Here is a 21796-nt window from a genome sequence, read left to right on the forward strand (position 1 = left end):
GTAAAGTAATGGTAAATTTGTATTGTATATATATATATATATATATATATATATATCCATTATAAATTATCACTTTTCATTATTTTATTGTTCGTTTTAAAAAAATATATTAACATGCTAAGGTGTACCCCGAGTTAAATGTCTTTTGAAGTTCTCCCAATAATGTGTATGCACAATTTATGGGACCAGACCCTCGTGGGATTGTTCGAATTTTAGGAAAATGCAACTCCAAGCTATAAACGATCACATGCTGAGCAACGGAATTTGGATAAAAGGGTTGAGGCAGAAGTTCAAAAAGTTATCTCGGCTATAAAAATTTAGACGGAGGAAAAGTTGTCTGAAGCTACCTTAGCTATATATGATAAAGTATCTTCCATAAAATGAAAAGTATTATGTGGTTTGTCTTATTTTTGTATCTTGTATTATATAATTTGTTAAATTTTAAATTTTGTATACTATCAAAGTAACCAATCTAATATTTCTTCTCAAGTTAACACAATCAAGAAGACTGAAATTAGCGTGCACAAAGAAAAAATGGGTAAGTTTGAAAAATTACAAGATAATTTTTTCTTTCTTTTCTTTTGTCTTATTTTCTTTCTTTGCTATTTTCAGTTGGTGCTATTATACCCATTATACAATATATATTTTAGAATCCCAATCTGTTGTTTTTGGTATCTCAATTTGTTATAATCGTAGAGGAAAAAATTTCATTTATTATATTTAGTTATAATTTTTTTTCCTGTATGACTTCTTGTGCAACATTTTTGAAGGAGAATTGTCACGACCAAAAGTCCACTAGAGGTCGTGATGGCGCCTAACATCGTCATCAGGCAAGCCAATAGTAAATGATTAGCTTAATTACTCATTTTACAATTTGATGTCAAAATTTTACTTTAATTAAATAGTACAAATGTAACACCCCGTACATTCGGACTAGGTATGGATATGTTAAATGGGTATTAATTTAATATTTTAGACATATGAAGTCCTAGCGGGATGATTGTGGGTGAAAATAGTTGTTTCAAAATCAAGATGGAAAGTGAGGTGCATAAGATTTGACAAAATCGACTAAGTTTGCAGAAGGTCTGTATTCCATCAGTGTTTAGTAAAAATGTGTAAGGAATTTGAGAAAACTTAAAGCATGAATGTTGTAGGCCTTTGAAATAGATTTCCACTGATATATTATGGAGCCCAGATGGAACTCTGTGCAAAAAGTTATGTGCGTTTTTTGGAACAGTACGCGTATGCGCGAACACTCGCGCGAACAAGCCTTCAGGTGCGCGAACTCGCGCGTGAGAGGCAGTGTTTCTGCCGTTAAGCGCGAACTCTCACGCGAACAGGCCTCCAGGAGCGCGAACTCGCGCGTGGGGGGTCCTTTTAAAGCTATATTTCGTCCGCCACATCCCCAAAGCATAAAAACTTGCTCTAGAAATGGGAACTCTCAAAAACCTAACTCCTTAAGGGTCCTTCCACCACCCAAGGTATGTTCTAATGGTGATTTTAAGTTAATTTCAATTTCCCAACATCTTATTAACATGGGTAAACCCTCCATATAATTAGATATTCGATTGGGACACCATTGTTGAGAGAAGAAACCCTAGAACTCGAATTCAAGAAGATTGAACGTTAAAATGGTAATATCTTCACCCTCTAATTAATTCTAACATTGGTTTAATGATTATAAATTCTAGTTCATGAGATATGAGTTGATGGGTTTGATAGAAAAGCATGAAAAATTATAGGATTGGGTTGTTGATTGTTGATTATTGATTAAAGATATCGTTTATCTTATGGGTGATAAAGAAGTGTATTGAACGTAGCAATTTGATGCTTTAGAATTTATCTAGGAACAAGAGAATGGGTCATTCGGTGTAGAGACACCATTAATAAGGACTATGAAGCTTTATGTCCACCAAGTGTTTGATAAGATGCTTAAGTGACCAAAATATGAGAATCATTGCCAATATGGAATCCGTTTGACTTGTATTAATTTAGATTAAAGTTGAAAGGGGTTGACAAACGTTGTATTATGCTCAAGAGCAGGAAGTTAAGGTATGTGAGGCTAACTCTCTATGTTTGGGAATTTTAATGATTCTCCCTACACTACGTTTCTTTTACAACGTATCAATTGCCTCAGAAATACGGTTAAGCCTAGTTCCTTGAATAGTTGTAGAACTTCTATTCCCTAGCTTCATAACTCGTTCATGACTTTCATGCTGAACGTTGTGAGCTCAGTTCGTATTCAATATAGACTTGGGTTTGATTCCCCGAAGTCTCAGTATAGCTTACTCAGCATGTCATAAACAGTTGCAGTTTCAGTATTCATAACAAGTTCAAGAATACGTGTCTCATTCCAGTCCTATTCAGTATTCCAGTATTATGTAACTCGGTAGAATTCAGTATTCCAGTATCATGTAACTCAGTATGATTCAGTATTCCAGTATAATGTTACTCAGTGTGATCCAGTATTCCAATATCATATAACTCAGCGTGATTCAGTATTTCACTATTATGTATTGCAGTATGATTCTCAGTTCCTGATTTTAAATCCCTGAATGTTGAACACCTATCTTTGGGCCTGAGGCCGCAGCTAATTCTTTATGCATCTTTGGGCCTGAGGCTGCAGCTAATGCTTTATGCATCTTTAGGCCTGAGGCCGTAGCTAATGCTTTATGCATCTTTGGGTCTGAGGCCGCAGCTAATGCTTTATGCATCTTTGGGCCTGAGGCCGCAGTTTATGCTTTATGCATCTTTGGGCCTGAGGTCACAGTTATGTATACGTATACTTGGGCCCGGGGCCACAGCTTGTGCACATATATATATATTGGGCCTGAGGCCGCAGTTTAATATTCAGATAAGCAGGTTGTTTATCATTCAGAAGAGGGAGTATTCATATCCTTACTTCTTTTATTCAGTTCAGTTATCAGTTATCAGTTATCTTTTCAGTTATCAGTTATCAATTATCAGTTATCAGTTATCAGTTCAGTTATCAGTTCTGAGTTATCTTTTCAGTTATCCGTTCAGTTACCAGTTCTCACATCAGTTTCAATTTCAATAGTTATCATTTCAGTTATCATCTTAGCTTCAGTTTCAGCATTTATAATTCTTTCTTTCAGTTGCTTTACATACCAGTATAATTCAAATGTACTGTCGTCCCTTTTTGCCCTGGGCCTGCATCTCACAATGCAGGTAATGATTGATAGGTTGATGATTCAGAGCGCTAGGATTCTCGTACCAGCTAATTTGGTGATCCCAGTTCTTTCGGGGCATTATCATTACCTTACAGTTTTCAGTACTTAAAGGCAGTCAGTATTTTCAGTATATTATTAGAGGCTACATAGACTAGAGTAACAGTTAGACAGAGTCACAGACTTTTCATATAATGCCATGTAGGCTACAAATATGTTTTAGAATTGTATTAGTATTTCCGCACTTTGATTTATATCATCCACAATTTTCAGTATATCAGCATGTGTTAGTTTATCTTCTGCATTCAGTATGTTATGATACCACATGTTGATTCAGCCAGCCAGCTGGTTCGCTCGGTCACATGTAGTCGGGCGCCGAGTGCCGTGTTACGTCCAGGCTCAGGTTCGGGGCGTAACAAAGCTTGGTATCAGAGTACTAGGTTCAAGAGTCCCAGGGAGTCTATGATGCCGTGTCCAGTGGAGTTTCCTTTATATGTGTGTGTCGGCTACTCATATAAATGGTTAACTACCAAGACATTCAGGATTGTCTCACCTCTTTCTACTCTAGATCGTGACATGAAACTTAGAGCAATAGGTAATATTCTTTTCCTATTGAATTCCAAACGTATTGGATGCCCAAGCGACGCGCATGAGAAACCTAAGGTCCTAGAGAGGATAATTGCCCATTGGGGTATAATTATGGAGTACAGCTCGGTAAATATGAGACTTGAGAGGATGTCAAAAGTGGGATGCAATGGATACTAGCACACATTAGAGCATAACCTTATCAGAAAGTACAAAAGCAGTTATGATATCTTATGGTTATTAGTTTACCTCAGTTACCAGTTATACAATCTTTCAGTTAGCAAGTTTATGGTTACGCCAGTATTCGGTAATATGTTTACCAGATCTCCAATTTTCAGTGTATCAAAATTTCTATAGACTTGTGAGTATACAGTGAGGCATATGGATGCTCAGAGAGTATGTAAGTAACAGTGATTATAGCAAAATCTTCGCATGTTTTAGGGATTAAGACCCAAGACTCATTGGATGGTGCATAAAGTTATTTATCAGATATGTATGGCAGTGTATCCGTATGTCAGACCCCAGGGTGTATCAGGTTAAGAATTCAACCGCAGCGGGCATAGGATTGATCACTATAGTTTTGGACAGAAAAGAGCCTACGGATAATGAAGCTAAGAATAATATGATGTACGAAATGAGAACCAAGAGCAGGCAACATTGAATTTTAGGGAATGATTTTATGTCGTTTAGATTTATTCAAATCAGAACTAGAAAGTACCATGTTAGTGAATTTATATACGAAACGGCTATTATTGTGAGATAAAAGTATGACAGTTCCCCTTGATATGACTATGTGTTTAGGTTGGAGGTTTATAGTCTGAAGTGATTTTGAAGTGTATAGAAAGCTTGGGGTTAGATATTCCAATTTTGTTAAGACAAATGAACTTTCCCTAAGTGCGATTCATGTGCATGGTTCAAAAAGAATGATAGCGTGCGGCAAAAGAATATGATCGGATGGTGAGGGAAGTTAGGAGTAACCTTATGCTCCACTTTAGTTATTCAAAGCAGAGCAAGAAAACATGATGCTAGCAGGGGGTTAGTAAAAGAATAGTAAATAAGTTTTAGTAAATACAGTGAATTAGCAATTTCAGCAGAGCTAGTAGAGGTAAGATTTGATTCACTTAGCCGGGTTAACTCTACTGAGTGGATGATAGTTTGAAATACCGAACATGTGTTAGAACCCAAAGAGTTTAAGTTAAACCCGAAGTACAGTAACAGTGGAAAAAAAATATAGCTAGTAGTAAAAGAGCAAGCAGTAGAAGAATAGCTTTCAGGAATTATCGAAATGTGGTTTCTCCAAGATTGACAGTGTGAGCAGAGTTAGATTATTAAGATTGTGTATGATAGTTGTGAATACATTAGCTTTCCGTCATGTGAATAATTTAGTTTTTCCTAGCTCAGAAGTAAGTTGGAAGATGAGTCGTTATTGGGGTAGAATGGAAGGAATTGCAGAAAATAAGGAAAGTTATTCGGATCCTAACAAAAAGAGAAGGATCCGCAAGTATAAGACCTTTGGTCTAAGGGGGTGATGTGAAAACCATCAGTAAGTACAGTTAGAGATCTGAAATTCGAATAGTAGCATGGGATATGAAAAAGAAATTAGTTCGATAAGGAGGGAAAATTGTATAATTACCACAAGGATTATGTTTAGCATGTGTAAGAAAAATAAGTGAGTAGAATGATCACCGAGTTTAGTCATTGATGATAAAGTGATCACAGAAAGCTATAAAATCATGCCCAGTTATGTATCACGAGGGTAGTGCCATTGCACGAGACTCTAGTCTTTGGAGTACTGGTTAAAGACTTAGCTCACAACAATTCTATAAGTGTTTTTAGGAGATTCTTAAAAAGATAAAGTGTGGGAAGTATAACTCATGATTGAGGTAGATAAGAGAACTCTGGTAAAAGAAGTTCGCCAGCCAAGATAGGAATTCGACTTTGGGCTCTAAAGATGACGGAGTTGTTGTCTAGAACAGGACATGTTCCCCCTTAGTAGCCGTTGAGAAGGAGAAACAACTTGATGATCCCTACATGTTGCAGTTGAAGAGGAGATTCACAAGTATAAGATGATGGCTTTTGAATAAGGGGGATATGATAGGACTTTGAGGTACTAGGACAGATTGTGTGTCCCAGTAGATGGACTTAAAGAGGGAAGATCATGTTAGAAGCCTATAATTCTAGGTATTCTTTCCATCCAGGTTCCGAAATATGCATCATGACAAGGAGATTTATCGGTTGAACGACACGAAAAAGAACGTCGTAAACTTTATGGCCAGGCAGAGCATTTTATGTAAGCAGTTGAGGATATGTCCTTGATGTTAAGAGTAATTGGGATGATCACATACCTCTCATTGACCTTGCTAATAAAAGCCTACCATTCTAGTATCAAGATGGCACCGTACGAAGCTATGTATGGGTGAAGGTGTAGATCACCAATTGGTTGGTTCGATGTTGGAGAAGTGGAGTTGTTAGGACCCGATTTGGTCTATCAGACTATAGAGAAAGTTAAGTTGATTCAAGAGCGTTTGAAGAAAACTCAAAGCCGCGAAAATGTCCTATTCGAGCGTGCGACATAGAGACCTAGAGTTTCTAGTTGATGATTAGGTGTTTCTGAAAGTTTCGCTTATGAAAAGCGTTATGAGATTTGGGAAGAATGGAAAGCATAGTCCCTACTATATTGGGCCATATAGAATCTTGCGAAGGATCGGTCAATTAGCTTATGAGTTGGAGTTGCCACCAGAATGAGTGGTGGTACAACCAGTATTTCACGTATCATGGTATAACATTCAAGTTTCCAGTACTTAGATACTCATGTCAGTTCAGTACTCAGATAATCATGTCAGTTCAGTACCAGATACTCATGTCAGTTCAGTACCCAGATAATCATGTCAGTTCAGTACTCAGATACTCATGCCAGTTCAGTACTCAGATACTCATGCCAGTTCAGTACTCAGATACTCATGTCAGTTCAGTACTCAGATACTCGTGTTAGTTCAGTACTCATATACTCATGCCAGTTCAGTACTCAGATACTTATGTCAGTTCAGTACTCAGATACTCATGTCAGTTCAGTACTCAGATACTAATATCAGTTCAGTACTCGTATACTCATGTCAGTTCAGTACTCAGATACTCATGTCAGTTCAATACTCGGCTATTCAAGTCCGTTCAATACTCAGCTACTCATGTCAGTACAATACTTAGATATTTATGGCAGCTTAGTACTCTGATATTGATGTTAGTTCAATCCTCAAATATTTGTGCCAGTTCAATATTCAGATATTCATGTTAGTTCAGTATTCACGTATTCATGGCAAATCAATATTCAGTCAATGCAGTTCAGTTCAGTATCTCAGCAGTTCAATAATCATGTATTCATTATGTTTAGTATGCAAGTGTTAATGAAAGTTCATGGTTCCACCAGACCCGTTTAAGGTCCGGAGTTAGCAGAAGTTATAGTCAGGACAATCATTTGAGGACGAATGATCCCAAGGGGGAGATAATGTAACACCCCGTACATTCGGACTAGGTATGGATATGTTAAATGGGTATTAATTTGATATTTTAGACATATGAAGTCCTAGCGGGATGATGTGGGTGAAAATAGTTGTTTCAAAATCAAGATGGAAAGTGAGGTGCATAAGATTTGACAAAATCGACTAAGTTTGCATAAGGTCTGTATTCCATCGGAGTTTAGTGAAAATGTCTAAGGAATTTGAGAATACCTAAAGCATGAAAGTCGTAGGCCTTTGAAATAGTTTTCCAACGATATATTATGGAGCCCGAACGGATCTCTGTGCAAAACGTTATGTGCGTTTTACGGAACAGTATGCGTATGCGCGAACACTCGCGCGAACAAGCCATCAGGTGCGCGAACTCACGCGTGGGAGGCAGTGTTACTGCCGTTGAGCGCATATTCTCGCGCGAACAGGCCTCCAGGTGCGCGAACTCGCGCGTGGGGGATCGTTTTAAAGCTATATTTCGTCCCCCACAGCCCCAAAACATAAAAACTTGCTCTAGAAAGGGGAACTCTCAAAAACCTAACTCCTTAAGGGTCCTTCCACCACCCAAGGTAAGTTCTAATGGTGATTTTAAGTTAATTTCAATTTCCCAACATCTTATTAACATGGGTAAACCCTCCATATCATTATATATTGGATTGGACACCATTGTTGAGAGAAGAAACCCTAGAACTCGATTGGGTTGATGGGTTTGATAGAAAAGCATGAAAAATTATAGGATTGGGTTGTTGATTGTTGATTATTGATTAAAGGTATCGTTTATCTTATGGGTGATAAAGAAGGGTATTGAACATAGCAATTTGATGCTTTAGAATTTATCTAGGAACAAGAGAATGGGTCATTGGGTGTAGAGACACCATTAATAAGGACTATGAAGCTTTATTTTCACCAAGTGTTTGATAAGATGCTTAAGTGACCAAAACATGAGAATCATTGCTAATATGGAATCCCTTTGACTTGTATTGATTTAGATTAAAGTTGAAAGGGGTTGACAAACGTTGTATTATGCTCAAGAGCAGAAAGTTAAGGTATGTGAGGCTAACTCTCTATGTTTGAGAATTTTAATGATTCTCCCTACACTACGTTTCTTCTACAACGTATCAATTGCCTCAGAAATACAGTTAAGCCTAGTTCCTTGAATAGTTGTAGAACTTCTATTCCCTAGCTTCATAACTCGTTCATGACTTTCATTCTGAACGTTCTGAGCTCAGTTCGTATTCAATATAGACTTGGGTTTGATTCCCCGAAGTCTCAGTATAGCTTACTCAGCATGTCATAAACAGTTGCAGTTTCAGTGTTCATAACCAGTTCAAGAATACATGTCTTATTCCAGTCCTATTCAGTAATCCAGTATTATATAACTCAGTAGAATTCAATATTCCAGTATTATGTAACTCAGTATGATTCAGTATTCTAGTATAATGTAACTCAGTGTGATCCAGTATTCCAGTATCATATAACTCAGCGTGATTCAGTATTTCACTATTATGTATTGCAGTATGATTCTCAATTCCTGATTTTAAATCCCTGAATGTTGAACACCTATATTTGGGCCTGAGGCCGCAGCTAATGCTTTATGCATCTTTGGGCCTGAGGTCGCAGTTTATGCTTTATGCATTTTGGACCTGAGGTCGCAGTTATGTTTATGTATTTTGGGCCTGAGGTCGCAGTTGTGTATATGTATACTTGGGCCTGAGGCTGCAGTTTAATATTCAGATAAACAGGTTGTTCATCATTCAGAAGAGGGAGTATTCATATCCTTACTTCCTTTATTCAGTTCAGTTATCAGTTATCAGTTATCTTTTCAGTTATCAGTTCTGTTATCAGTTATCAGTTATCAGTTCAGTTATCAGTTATGAGTTATCTTTTCAGTTATCCGTTCAGTCACCAGTTCTCACTTCAGTTTCAGTTTCAATAGTTATCATTTCAGTTATCAGCTTAGTTTCAGTTTCAGCATTTATAATTCTTTCTTTCAGTTGCTTTACATACCAGTACAATTCAAATGTACTGACGTCCCTTTTTGCCGGGGGCCTGCATCTCACAATTCAGGTAATGATTAACAGGTTGATGATTCAGAGCGCTAGGATTCTCGTACCAGCTAATTTGGTGATCCCCAGTTCTTTCGGGGCATTATCATTACCTTACAGTTTTCAGTACTTAAAGGCAGTCAGTATTTTCAGTATATTATTAGAGGCTTCATAGACTAGAGTAACAGTTAGACAGAGTCACAGACTTTTCATATTAAGCCATGTTGGCTACAAATATATTTCAGAATTGTATTAGTATTTCCGCATTTTGATTTATATCATCCACAATTTTCAGTATATCAGCATGTGTTATGTTATCTTCTGTATTTAGTATGTTATGATACCACTTGTTGATTCAGCCAGCCAGTTGGTTCGCTCGGTCACATGTAGTCGGGCGCCGAGTGCCGTGTTTTGTCCAGGCCCAGGTTCGGGGCATGACAACAAAATAGAATTTACAGAGTGAGTGATAATATTTTCACAACTACATTAACGGACAACCCGTAAGCACCCCCAAAACCCGGAGCCACAAGTGCATGAGCATCAACTAGGAAGTAAAATAAAATACATTATCTGTCGGGAACACAAATTAGACAGGAGAATATTAATAACTCTGAAGTAGACTCTGCTGGCTACGGATCTTAACATGAAATGCAGCTCACGGTAAGTCCCCGCATCATCCGCGCCTCCACGCCTAAAGGACCACCAGAAATAAATGTACCTGCACAAAAATGTGCAGCAAATGTAGTATGAGTACGTAAATTAACGTATACCCACTAAGTATCTAGCCTAACCCCGGAGGAGTAGTGACGAGAGGTCGACATCGACACTTACTAGTGGTCCAATAATATCAAGTAAAGCGAAGAGGTAAACAAATATGAGGTAGAGTAAATAAATAAAATAAACAAGTATAAATATGTGGTACAATCCTCCTCTCCACAATAGACTCAAGCTCTCATTTAGAAAATTGCTCCTCAACCGGAGCATATATTCCTATATATAATGTACCTCACCAAATAGGTCGCTCTAATTCAAATAAGGAAAAACTCACAGATACACTGTCTTCTTGTCAAATATTACGCACAATTCCATCATATTTTATGGAAATGTCGAGGCTTACGGCCCGATCCCATCATAACCTGTGCACTGCTGAGGGTCGAACGACACGAACTATAGATTCATCTATTAAACTGCCGAGGCAAACAGCCCGCTCCCGTGAAAGTGTGGTACATAAATCCTGCTGAGGTGAACATACCGATCCCATTAGAATAAGAAGCTTAAACGAGTCCTTGATCCCCACTCACGAATAAACGTATGAGTTATAACAATTTTTAAGGAAAACCTTTTGATGAAAACGCATAGCGCATGAGAAATCCGTAAGAGGACACAATTATTCTGTGGCAAATCATGAAACTCGTGAAATCTCTAAAATAGCAAGGCTTTTCTCAAGTAGTAATGTGAAGTAAAAGAATTTAATAGATGAAAGATAACTCAAATAGTACAGTTATAACATGCGTGAACTTTACTCTACTCGGACAATAACATTAATGCAGCTACGTACGGACTCTAGTCACCTCGCGCGTACGTAGACCCCGCAATAGGTAGCACATATCAATTACAACACCTAGGTGTAGTTTCCCATTCACAGAGTTAGACAGGAGACTTACCTCGCTCCGAAGTTCCATCACCGGCTCCAATGCTATTCTAGCACTTCAAACTGATGCTCGTCGCTCCAGAACTAGTCAATCAATGTGCAAACCCATAAATATATACTTTAATACTCATAACAAATTGATTTAAAAAAAGTCTCAACTTCGCTCGAAAAGTCGATGAGGCAACCCTCGTGCCCACGTGCCTGGATTCCGAAATTTTTTGAAGATAACCACTACCCATAACATTACTAACTCAAATATATAATTTATTCTCAATTCCATGTTCAATTCCATGATCAAAATCCAAAAATACCAATTTCTAGGTTTTTCTTCAAAATCCCAAATTTCTACAAATTTCCATGTTTAAATCCAATCATATACCATGTATTTAAATTGAAGTAGATGGGGATAACTTAACTTGCCATTAATGATGAAAATTTTCACTTGAAGCTCTCCAAGAATCGCCCCAAACCAAGAGAGAATGAAAGAAATGGGCAAAATCCCCTCTTTAAACAACTCATTGCCCAGCCCGGCCTTCGCACCTGCGGAACAGTAGCTGCTTCTGCGGCTCCGCAGGTGCGGCCAAAAAGTCTGCTGCTACAGAAATGTCCCAGCTGCTTGCTTCCGCTTCTGGACCTTCCTTTTCGCTTCCCCGTTCACACAGGTGTAAAAATCATCTTCGCACCTACGACCTCAGTTTATCCCTACCAATACTGCTTCTGCGGTCCATTACCTCTCTTTTGCAGGGCCGCTTCTGCGATGAAGCTTCCGCAGAAGCGGATGCACCAGCACCAGAAATCTTCAGCTTTTCCTTTTATCCGAAATTTGATCTGTTAAACTTCCGGAATACACCCGAGCCCCTCGTGACCTTAAATAATTATACCAACGCATCCCAAAATACATTACGAACTTAGTTAAGCCTTCAAATCACATCAAACGATGCCAAAACCACGAATCGCACCCCAATTCGAGCTTAATGAACTTTAGAACATCAACTTCGACATTCGACGCTGAAACCTAACAAATCAAGTCTGATTGAACTCAAATTTTACACACAAGTCATAATTGATATCACGAACCTACTCCTACTTCCGAAATCGGAATCCTACCCCGATATCAAAAAAGTCCACTACCGGTCAAACTTCCAAAAACCTTCAACTTTCAACTTTCGCCAAACGACCTCAAAATGACCTACAGACCTCCAAATCTACATCCGGACGCGCTCCTTAGACCAAAATCACCATACGGAGCTATTTTCAGGCTCGGAATCCCAAACTGACATTGATAACATTAAAATACACTTCAACCCATATTTATGAAATTCTTCCAAAAGGCAAACTTTTCATAATAGAAGCCGAAACGCTCCCGGGTCATCCAAAACCCGACCCGGACATATGCCCAAGTCCAAATTCATCATATAAACCTATTGGAACTTTCAAATCCTGATTCTGAGGTCTTTTACTCAAAAGCCAAACCTTAGCCAACTCTTCCAACTTAAAGCTTCCAAAAGAAGAATCTTCTTTCCAAATCAACTCTGAACTTCCCGAAATTCAATTCCGACCACACGTACAAGTCATAATACCAGAAGTGAAGCTACTCAAGGTCTCAAACCTCCGAACGACACGCTAGAGTTCAAAACGATCGGTTGGATCATTACAAGAATTACTGGCAATGAACAGCTTGACTCATGGAGAGGTGGTTTTAAAAAGCTTTGTTGCAGGATTTAGTCTAGAAGTTAAGGGAATTCATTCGAAAGTGATAATAATGTAGTTACATGTTGAAATTACTTTCTTTTATGATGTAGTTGGATTTATGTTTTACTTGAGAATAAATCATTTGATTTGGCATTATCTATTTATACAACGGACTTTTTTGATTGTTGCTTTATTCTTTAGTTATAGTATTAAAAGGTATAATTACTTTTCTTAAAGTAGTGGTTGTCATCTTATTAAGATGGAAGTGTAGGGAAAATAGCACTGGGGAAATGACTACAATACTGCATAATATTGTTCTTGAGCAAAAATACATGAATCGACTTGAGTGGTGTTAGGCACTGTCCTAAGAAACTGTCACGACCCAAATCTCCCTCTGAAAGATGTCGTGGGCTAGTCTCTGAGACTAGGTAAGCCTATCAAATATGCAGATTAATTGAAGTAATAATTTAATAATAACATCAACGGCTATTTAAAAGAAAACTGCCGCTCAACATGTACAAATTCCAAAACCCGGTGATAATATAAGTCACAAGTTCTAGATACAGTGTGGAACACTCCTATAAATCATTGTCTATAAGATAAAAAGGAATAAGAAAAGAACAGGATAGAAGGGGACTCTTAGGCTTGCGGACACGGCCATATGTACCTTGAAGTCTCCAAGAAGCAGCATAACACTCTACTATCGAGGCTTAAAGGATGTACTTGGGTCTGCAAAAAAATATGTGCAGAAGCGTAGTATGAGTACACCACAACTGTGATGACCCAAAAAGGTCATCTTTCATTTTAGAATCCATTTTTGTGTTCTAAGGCCTTGAAAACCTCCTTTTATCTCTCCTTGATTTGCATGCGCAGTCTGGGCACGATAACGGAAAGCTTTTGTGTGAATTTTTTCCAGAGAATAATGATTTTTTGCTCAAAAATATGACTTTAGTTGACCTCGGTCAACGTTTTTGATAAACGGACCCGGACCCATGATTTGACGGTCCCGTAAGGTCCGTAGTAAAATATGGGACTTGGGCGTATGCTCGAAATCGAATTCCGAGGTGCCTAGCCCGAGAAAAGAATTTTTAAAGAAAATTGTTTGCTGGAAAATATAAGGACTTTTGGAAATGAAATGGTGAAAAATCATGATGGTATCGGGCCCGTATTTTGGTTCCGGAGCCCGGTACAGGCTTAATATAGTATTTACCTCATATCTTTGAAATTTGGTACGAATCGGAGTTGATTTGGTATAAATCAGACCCTTGGTTGAGAAAATAGAAATTTGAACTATCTTGTGAAATTCATGAGTTTTGGTGTTATATTCGTTGTTTAAGATGTTATTTTGGCAATTCGATCGCACAAATAACTCTGTATGATGTTTTTAGACTTTTGTGCAAGTTTGGTATGGAGCCCCGAGGGCTCGGGTGAGTTTTGGATAGGCCACGAAGTGTTTTGAACCTTAAAGAAAATTTCTGGTATTGCAGGTCTGCAGACTTCGCATTTGTGAAGTCTGGCTCGAAATGCGAGCACCGCAATTACGAAGGACCATCGCATTTGCAATGATTGGACGGGGCAGGGGACCTTCGCATTTGCGAAGTTCACAGTCGCAAATGCGACAAGAGCAGAGGCCGCAATTGCGAACATGTGTTCGCATTTGCGAAGGCAGCAGGTCAGACCAAGCTTCGCATTTGCGAAGCATTGGTCGCATTTGCGAGATCGCAATTGCGAACCTGTGATCGCAAATGCGATACCTGCAACTGCTCAAAGGTATGTCTTGACGGGATTTCAAAAAACTCATTCTTTCAAATTTTCAAACCCTAAGCTCCCATAGGCGATTTTCCAAAGAAAAATTCTTCCCCAAGTCATAGGTAAACAACTTCTAACTCATTTCTTCCAATATACTTCATCTTTTTACAAGATTTCATCACAAAATCTATGAAATTTCATCGGAAATTGGGTGTTTTTGGGTGAAATTTGGGAATTATGAAATTTAGGGAATTAGACCTCAAATTGAGGTCGGATTCCAAAAACCAATTGCATATTTGGGCTCGAGAGTGAATGGGTAATCGGGTTTTGGTCCAAACTTCGAGTTTTGACCAAGCGGACCCAGGGTCGGGTTTTGACTTTGGGGAAAACATTAGGAAATTCATATTCATGCATTAGAATTGGTTTAATTAGAATTTATTGATGTTATTAAATTAATTATATCTAGATACGAGTGAATTGGTGGTGCAATTGAGAGATAAAGCGGTGGTTGAGCTTTGAAATACCCGTTGGCTCGAGGTAAGTATCTTGCCTAACCATGTGTGGGGGACTTCCCCTAAGGATTTGAGTCTTCTGTGTTGATTGTAGTTCGTGTACGCGAGGTGACGAGTGCGTACTCGGACTTAATTGCGGGGAATCGGCATTTTAGGGTTCTTAGGTTCTTATATTCACTATGTGTGGACTTATTCTTGATATGACTGCGTTTCTACTTACTAGTCTCGTCTCTACATGTTTACTTGGAATTAATTGCTTCATGATTTACTCTTATTGCCTAATTGTGGTCCTATTTGATTTAACTTAAGAATTTCGTCTCCCCCTATTGTCATGCTACCTTTTTATAATTGTTTGGGTCATCTGAGATTTATTATCATCACTTCTACAATTGCCTAGTTTTAAGTAGAGCAAAGATCACCTTTCCTTAACTGAGTTGTCGAATATCCTCGTAACTTTCCAACCTTAAAAGGAGTGTAGATAACCTATACCTTTGTTGACTTGCCTTTGTTTGCGACTACTGGACTCGTTTTGATTTCTTTGTTATTTACTTGTATATTGCGGGGTCGTTTCTACATGTTAGATTTGCCTTTTTGTTGAACTATTCCCTTTATGCCCCTTCATTTTCCTTGATGTGGCTATTCCTTGTGAACTGTTTCTAGCGTTGCCTTGTGATTTAAAGTTTTGGAGTGGATTCACTCACTGTACTTTGTATTTTTGTCATTGTTGTTGTTGTACTGGTTGTGTTGGTGCACGAGGTCTCTGCCGTGCGGTTGTTGTTATGGGGTTGCACGAGGTTTCTGCCGTGCTATTGTTACTATTGATATATTGCACATGCGGCGTGATAAGGCGGGATATATATATATATATGTATCTGTGTATGTGTGTGTGTGTGCGTATGTGGGTTGCGAATGTGGCGAGATAAGGTGGGAACATTATGATGCACGTGTGGCGAAACAAGGCGGGTACTTATTATGTTATTATTGCACACATGGCGAGACAAGGTAGGCTGTGTCAGGGATTTGATTGTGATAGTTGTAATGGCTTGGGGGCATTCTTGTTGTTGATGTTGTGTTATGGTGCGCTTAGCTGTATGAGTTCTACCTCGGGAAAGTTTTGAATAAATGCCTTACGTGCTGTCTGTTCTCTTCCTTACGTCTTTTACTGGTATGATCTATGTTAGAACACTTGCACAAGTATACACTTAGTTAAATGCTCCTATCGGTTAAGAAACTCTCCTGGTATTGTTGAGTATAGATGTGCACTCTCATTTGCTTGTCATATGTGTGAGAGTGGCTCTAGTCAATCAATGAGTTGTCAGTATGATCATGAGGTGAGATGAGGGCACAGGATGCCAAGTGTTAGGGTCTAGGTATTGAAACCCGTGAGCGGTAATTCTGTTCGAGGTTCGAAACATCGTGGAGTTGTTGGCTAAGACCTGATGTGAAAACTGCCGTTGTTCTAAGATATTATTTGCCTTTACTTCAATTGTAATTTAGGATTTTTGTTTGTGTTTCTGTTCACTCTTTATGTCATTATTACGGTGTTTCCGTTGTCACTTGCTATTTTCTTCCATATTGTGATTGTTGTATTACTTACCATATCGCGTAGCCTTTATATATACATCATGTTCCGTTGTTCCTATGCTTGTAGTTGTGCAATTTATTTGACTAGTAGGTGTCTTGACTGTTCCTCGTCACTACCCCACCGAGGTTAGTCTTGATACTTACTAGGCATCGCTGTGGTGTGCTCATGCTACTCTTCTGCACATTTTTGTGTGCAGACCCAGGTATTATTCATTTGTAGTTGTGCGGGCCATTGCTGAGGAGACTCAAGGTAAACCTGCTTCTGCAGTCGCAGGCTTCGGAGTCACCTTCTTATTTTATTCTCACACTGTTGTACGTATTTCCATATAATTGTGTTTAGAAGTTTTAGCAAAACTCTATTGAGCTTATGACTTGTACTATCGGGTTTTGGGAACATGTTATTCGTATAAGATTTCATTTCAGAAGAATGTTAGATATCAATTATTGTTATTTGTGTTTCCGCAAAATGTTAGGCTTACCTAGTCCGACTATGTACCATCACGATACCCAAATAGAGGGAAAGTTGGGTCGTGACACGTTGATATCACAGCTCTAGGTTCATAGGTGCTACAAGTCATAAGCGAGTTTAGTAGAGTCTTGCGGATCGGTATGGAGACGTTTGTACTTATCTTCGAGAGGCTACGGAACTATTAGGACAACCTCACTTCCTTCATTCCTGTCGTGCGTGTTCATTGATCTTGGAGTTTGAAACTTATCATTCCATTCTCTCACAGATGTTGAGGATACGAGCTGCAGTTCCGGATGACGTTACTTCTAGAACAGATGCCGCTCGGGGCAGAGGCAAAGGTCGACGAGGAGCATGTGCCGCAGCCAGGGCACCTACGAGAGCAACTGTTGAGGAGCCGTCAATAGTTACAGTTGGGGAACAGGTACCGTAGATGCCTGCTGTTACCCCCAGACTTCAGGAGACTTTAGCACAATTTCTGAGCATGTTCGGTACATTGGTTCAGGCGGGGTTGATTCTAGATGCACCGGTTACTTCCCAACCCGGGGGAGGAGCTCAGATTCCTGCCGCTCACACCCCAGAGCAGCGAGTTCATGTTGGCCAGGTTCCAAGCGTCATGGCGTGTAACGACCCGACCGATCGTTTTGAGCTTTTGCACTTTGATCGCCAGTTCTCGGGCATTACTTGCCCTGTGTAATGTATTATGACTGATGTAGATCATTGGTTTTCATTTTCAGGAAAAATTGGAATGAATTTGAAAGAACAGTCTCAGTTGAAAGCTTTGAATTTGAAAGTTTTGACCAAGAGTTGACTTATTTGTATATAAGTTCGGATCGGAATTCTTATGATTTGGTTAGCTTCGTTGGGTGATTTATGACTTAGGAGTGTGGTCGGAAGTGGTTTGGGAGGTCCGGTGTAGAATTAGCCTTGAATTGGCGAAGTTAGTACTTTGGTAATTTCCGGTTGATAGGTGATATTTTGATCTGAGGGTCGGAATGGAATTCCGAGAGTTGCTGTAGCTTTGTTATGTGATTTGGGATGTGTGTGCAAGATTTCAGGTCATTCGAATGTGATTTGGTTGGGTTTTTGATCAAAAGCGAGTTACGGAAGTTTTTGGAAAGCTTAGGCTTGAATTCGGTGTGAATTGATGGTTTTGGTGTTGTTTGAGGTGTTTTGATAATTGGAACAAGTTTGAATAATGTTTTAGGATGCGTTGGTGCTTTTGGTTGAGGTCCCGGGGGCCTCGGGGTGATTTCAGATGGCTAACGGAAGGTTTTGAGACTTAAGGAGTTGCAGAAAATCGCAGCAGCAGCGCAGGTGAAATTTGGCCTTCGCGATCGCGAGCCTAGGGCCGCGATCGCATAGAAGGATTTTGGCAGGCCAGATTATTGTTCTTCACGTTCGCGTTAATGGGTCCGCGATCGTGGAGGGTGAGTTCTTGGTGCTTCGCGTTCGCGTTTGATAGTTCGCGGTCGCATAGGAGAATCTGCGTTCCCGTATATTTTGTTCTTCGCGTTCGCAGCCAAGGGCTCGCGTTCACGTAGTTGTGGCAGTGGGACCATCGCGTTCGCGGGGCTAGTGCCATGTTTGCGTAAGGTTATTTTTGGTCGAGGAAAAATTGTGCATCGCAAACGCGGGGGATTGACCGCGTTCGCGTAGAAGGGATTCCAGAAGCTGGGCAGAAGGTTTTTAAATATTTCATCCGCAAGCTTAAGTCATTTTTCCACCATTGTTGAGTATTTTGAGATCTCTTTGAGGGGAATTGAAGAGGGATTCAAGGAGAAATGATTGGAGGTAAGTTCTATGGACCAAAAACGTGTTTATCTTGTGTTATTAACCTAGAAATTCATGGAAATTTAGCAAAAATGGAAGAACTAGGGCTTGGGATTTAGAGATTTTAATTTGGGAATTGAAGGGGCATTTGAGGTCGGATTCGAGAGCTTTTGATATGTATGGACTCGTGGAAAGATAAGGAACCCGTTGATGTGAAAATTTCTGAGTTTCGAGAAGTGGGCCCGGGGCTCAGGTTTTGCTAATTTCAAGATTTTTGATATTTATCGATTGCTTTCGCTTGGGCCTTGTTCCCTTAGCATATTATGACGTATTCGTTCTGATTTTTGATAGATTTGACGCGCGTAGAGGCCGATTTGAGGGGCAGAGGGTTGCGAGATAGAGATTTCGCCGGTTCGAGGCAAGTAATGATTGTAAATACTATCCTGAGGGTTGGAAACCCCGGATTACACATCGTTGTGTTACTTTGAGGTGACTTACACGCTAGATGACGAGCGTGGGGTAGAGCACCGCTGGGAATTGTGACCTAGTCCTTCCCGAACGAGTATTTTAATATGTATTTGATAGTTAATTGTTTGATGTTATTATATTTTGGGATGTATGCCATGTTTGGGGCCTTGTGCCGACTTGTTGAGACCCTTAGGGGTATTTTTACTATCTATCCTCACTCTAATTGTTTGAAAGCATGTCCTCAGTAGTGTGTTACATGTTTATTACTCAAATCTGGCTTTATCACTATATTCTTAAAATGTGGAAACTATTTTGGGCTGAGTTCCCTATTTTATTGAGATAGTCCGAGGGTCTGATTGTGAGATTGATGACTGAGATACACCGAGAGTCTGATGGTGAGGTTAATGACTGAGAGAGGCCGATGGCTTAGTTGTGAGGATTATATATCTATGGATCGGGCTGCACGTCGCAGCAATATATATATATATATATATATATATATATATATATATATATATATATATATATATATATATATATATATATATATATGGATACGGATCGGGCTGCACGCCGCAGCAATACTTATATGGGTCGGGTTGCATGCCGCAGCGGTTACTATATGGTACCTATTGAGCGTGAATGCTGAGTACGAGTATTGATTGGTAAGAGTTGAGTCATGAGTGACAGAGAGGCTAGCCTTAGGGGCGATAGATATATACATGCATATGAGTGATGTTTGCCTGAGAGGCTTGTTTATGAACTTATTGATTTCACTCCTCTTTAAAGCGAGTTCCTACTGAATATGTTTATTTATTGACTGTTTTGACTCATCTTTATATTGAGCCTCTGTCGGAAAGTTGAACAAATATTTTAAAACAACTTGTATTTAAACTGGGGTTTATGAGATGTTCAGAAATTAATCACTGATTTGGCATTTGGTTATTTCCACCGAGGTTTTCAAGTTATGAAGTGTTTATGATTACTGTTTTGCCCGAGGGGCTGTTTTACGAACTATGCTTTGCCCGAGGGTCCGATTATGGCTTTAATCTCTATTATTACTTTAAATGGTATTAGACCCCTACTGAAACTGCTGGAAAGTATTTCAAAAATGATTTTTTTTCTAAAAGCTGGATTTTAAAAGGGAAGGTTGACTCGTATTATGATTTGAAAGCCTGTTGTGTTTATTGAGCCTAACGTGAATGTGGATCCAATGTTTCCTACTGCTCAGTCTTTATTTACTCTTATTACTTACTGGGTTGGAGTACTCACATTACTCCCTGCACCTCGTGTGCAGATTTAGGTATATCAGAACCCGGTAGCGGGTGTTGATTTGCTCAGGCGCGGAGTCATCAGAGTTAGTAGGTGGTTGCATGACGTTCGTATCACCTCTCCCTTCCTCACATTGTTATTACTGTATTTAGTACATTATTTTAGACTTCTTGTTGTATTCAGACCTTGATAGATGCTCATGACTAGTAACACCCCGAGGTCGTGCTTGTATACTACGTTCCAGCTTAGGGGAACGGCTTATCAGTGGTGGCGGGCATATGAGTTGGGTAGCCCGGCCGAGTCAGTTTTACTTACATGGGTTCAGTTTTCAGAGATGTTCCTGAGAGTGTTCGTACCTCAGTCCCTTCGAGATGCATGGCGCGCGGAGTTTGAGCAGCTGCGCCAGGGCACTATGTCATTATTAGAGTACCCCATCAGATTTTGTGATTTTCCCAGACATGCACCGACCTTGGTTTCTACTGTTCGTGAGAGAGTCCGCCGATTTATCGAGGGACTCCATCCCAGTATCAGGACTAGCATGGCTCGGGAGTTGGAGATAGATATTTCATATTAGTAGACCGTGAGTATTGCTAGAAGGGTGGAGGGCATGCTGGCTCAAGAGCGAGAGGAGAGAGAGGTCAGGCGGAGCCATGAGAGAGAGGACAAGCGAGTTCAGGAGAGCGAGTACAGAGAGGCAAAGGAACCTCGTAGACCGGGGAGATCTTTGTTGGTCCTTATTATGGAGGCATGGTAGAGGTTTTGTGGGTCAGCCAGTTCAATTTGTGCTTCAGGCTTCGCACGGTGATTCAGATGTTCATGGGTCTCGGAGCACCCGTACCGCACAGTTCCCATAGCCTCGTCAGCAGAGAGGTCGCTTTGAGTGTGAAGATACTAGCCATATGGTGAGAGATTGTCCCAGACTTTGGGCCGATGTGCCACAGCAAGGTATTTAAGGTAGTAGAGGGCGCCCAAGAGGGGGAGGCCTGGCCCGTTGATGTGTTTCATATAGTAGGCTTAAGGTTGTTGCACCAGATGATGTCATTCATGTATGATTTTGATTTGTTGTAGACAAGCACCATCCGTAGCTCATCATAGTTCAGCTTATCGGGGTGAGTGCCCCTGTTTACTGCTCCACTTATGGGTGCGTTTCATGATTTGCATTCTGTTTATGTGTTACCCTGTTGGGAGGTTCTATGAGTGATAGTCGTGTCTATCGTCTGTTTTATTCATTTTTGAGAGTTATGAGAGTAGCAGTAAGTTCCTATTGTCCTTTACGGTAGGTTTGATGTGATTTTGAGTATTTTAGGT

The sequence above is a fragment of the Nicotiana attenuata genome, chromosome 11 (assembly GCF_001879085.1).
Source record: "Nicotiana attenuata strain UT chromosome 11, NIATTr2, whole genome shotgun sequence".
In the NCBI taxonomy this organism is placed as follows: Eukaryota; Viridiplantae; Streptophyta; class Magnoliopsida; order Solanales; family Solanaceae; genus Nicotiana; species Nicotiana attenuata.